At 49.7% G+C, this 2,394-nt stretch overlaps 1 non-coding gene across 1 annotated transcript; it reads left to right on the top strand.

Annotated features, from left to right (window-relative positions):
• Window positions 1-1,851: 1,851 nt before the first annotated feature.
• Trnan-guu (transfer RNA asparagine (anticodon GUU)) lies at window positions 1,852-1,925 on the top strand. Its single transcript has one exon. It is a non-coding gene; the product is annotated as a tRNA-Asn (tRNA).
• The last annotated feature ends 469 nt before the right edge of the window (window positions 1,926-2,394 follow it).

Genomic DNA, 2,394 nt, shown 5'->3' with positions numbered 1-2,394 from the left:
ACAGCCAGGCACACAAAGAGCTGCCTGGGAAGATGTGATGAGATGGACACGTGATACCTGAGCATAGTTAACCAGCCACATGGCAGAATGTAGGTTAAAATAATTGGGTTATTTTAGTTATGATTCTAGTAGAGCACATAGAAGAAAAATAAGAGAATTCTACAATTCAAAAGAAGGGCCCGGAAAAGAGGCGGTACTAGTAGAAGAGTAATGTAAAACACTTCCATTTAGGATGGTTGTCAGTTTTAAAAACGTGAAGAAACTGGAAACTTGTGAGAATATACAATCAGGCAGACACAGATATTCAACTTTTGGAGTCAACAAAACTAAGAGACTCAAATAGATGTCAGCACAGCCTTCTTCCTAGAAGTCAGCCGCGGAGAGCTGAAGGACCAACAAAGTGTAGTGCAGATATGTAGCTAACTAGTACTCAGCATAGAAGGAAATCATGGTTAGCGCTACTGTACAGATACGTCATCAGGACATCACTGAGACCAGCCAGTCACAAATGGGCAAAGACTGGGTAATTCCACCTAGGGGAGTTACTTAAGAATAATTAAATTAGTAAAGATAGAAGACAGAATGAGGCTTATTAGAAAAAGAAGGGGGAGCTGGGAGTTGTTTAATGGATGGGAGTATTGGTAACATATAAGTGCACTTAATTCCGTTTGAACCGTAAGCTTTAAAGGGGTTAAAATGGAGATGGAGGTTAGGCGGTTGAGAGCTCCACTCTTGCACAGGACCCGCACTCAGTTCCCAGCACCCACCTTGAGGGACTCACAATCGCCTCCAACGCAGGCTCCAGGAGAATGCGACGCCCCGTTTGACCCCGAGGGCGCTGAACTCAGGAAGCACGCCAACACCCAGATACAAGATTAAAATAAGTCTTGAAATATGGCTCAATTTATACCAAGAGAGTAGCAATAGCTAAGTGGGAAGAGCCAAACAGAGGAGGAGGAGCAAGAGGAAGGGGGGGGCAGCATTTGGGATGTAAATATATGAAATAATTTTTTTCTTTTTTTAAAAAAAAAGGAGGAAGGGTATGGAAGCTTGAAGAGCGGGACCTGAGGTCTGTGAAGTTGCCCCCTCCTCCCCTTCCGGTCTTTGGGGTGATGGGGAAAGGAGAGGTCTGATAGGGGCTCGGGCAGGTCTATCCAAAGAATTATCCTTTCTCCCCCTCCCTTCTCCCTTCCTCCTTCCCTTCCCTTTTGCCCCCTCCCCCTCTCCCCCTCCCCCTCCTCCGAGTGGGCACAATGCTACCTACCCCAACCCTCCCAAGGCAACCCCAAGTCAGTGAGTTAAATTCAGAAGTCAGGGGAAGGCCTAGACGTCACTGGCTATTTAAAAAGAGCGTTTTAATCGCCATAAATCCGTTTCTGCTGTCCCCCTAAGCCATGAGTGCTCGAAGGAGGCTCCAGTCCGCTAAAGGGGTGTGAATTTATTCCCAGGAGGAGACGGGGGAGGGCGGCGCGGTAGGTGTTTAAACGTATAAAGTATAAGATTCCCATGGCCCACACAGAGATCCAGTTTATCAACCACACAGAGATCCACAGTTTATCAACCTCGTTAAGCGGGAGGCGACAAGAACACTAAAAGGGGAGGGGCGGTAACAACCTTGAACAAGGGCAGGGCGCCCTGGCTCGGAGCCCACGCAGATTCCCGGAGCCTCACCCGGCGCCGCCCTGCTCTGCGGAGGATTTGCTGGGCTCGGCGGCTCCTCCCCTCCCCGCCCTCGCGCAGCCTCAGCCCGCAGGGCTCAGCAGGGCCCGGCGCCTCCCGGGAGTCCGAAGCGGCGACGCCCATGCTGGCCGCGGCAATGTGTACAAAGCTGACGGCGGTTCAGGCAGCTGTGTCTCTGTGGCGCAATCGGTTAGCGCGTTCGGCTGTTAACCGAAAGGTTGGTGGTTCGAGCCCACCCAGGGACGGCAGTGTTTCTTTTTGCAAAATTTAGAAATGCTTTCTGCCATCCTGGGACGCCCAATCTGTTGGATGGCTTTCTAGGGCTCAAGCTACAAGCAGGCCTGCTGCTTCCACTAATTTTCAAGAGGGTACATGCAAGTCTGTTTCTGGAGCTTCGTCCAATCCTGCTCAGGAACGGCTAGCTGCTTTTTGCACTGGAAACCGGCAACCGGGACCACCCAGAAACAGCACCATTTGTGTGGCTCAGGAAAAAACAAAACAAAACAAACAAACAAACAAAACGACCCGCGGAACCTACTAATACAGTCTACTTCCAAATGGATGAGCAAGAGATAACATTGTGGGCAGAGAGTTTGGGGACAGCAGGCCATGCTGACTTTAGCTAAGTGGCTCCCAGACTTGGGCAATGGGTTTGAATCTATCTAACTACATTATATTTAACCTTAGACTGCTGTCAATTTCCCCCCTCACATT

This window comes from Mus caroli, unplaced genomic scaffold, assembly GCF_978045245.1.
Source record: "Mus caroli unplaced genomic scaffold, Mus_caroli_1 scaffold_4, whole genome shotgun sequence".
NCBI lineage: Eukaryota > Metazoa > Chordata > Mammalia > Rodentia > Muridae > Mus > Mus caroli.
The sequence above is the reverse complement of the archived record's forward strand: the minus strand, read 5'-3'. Positions and strand labels throughout refer to the sequence as shown.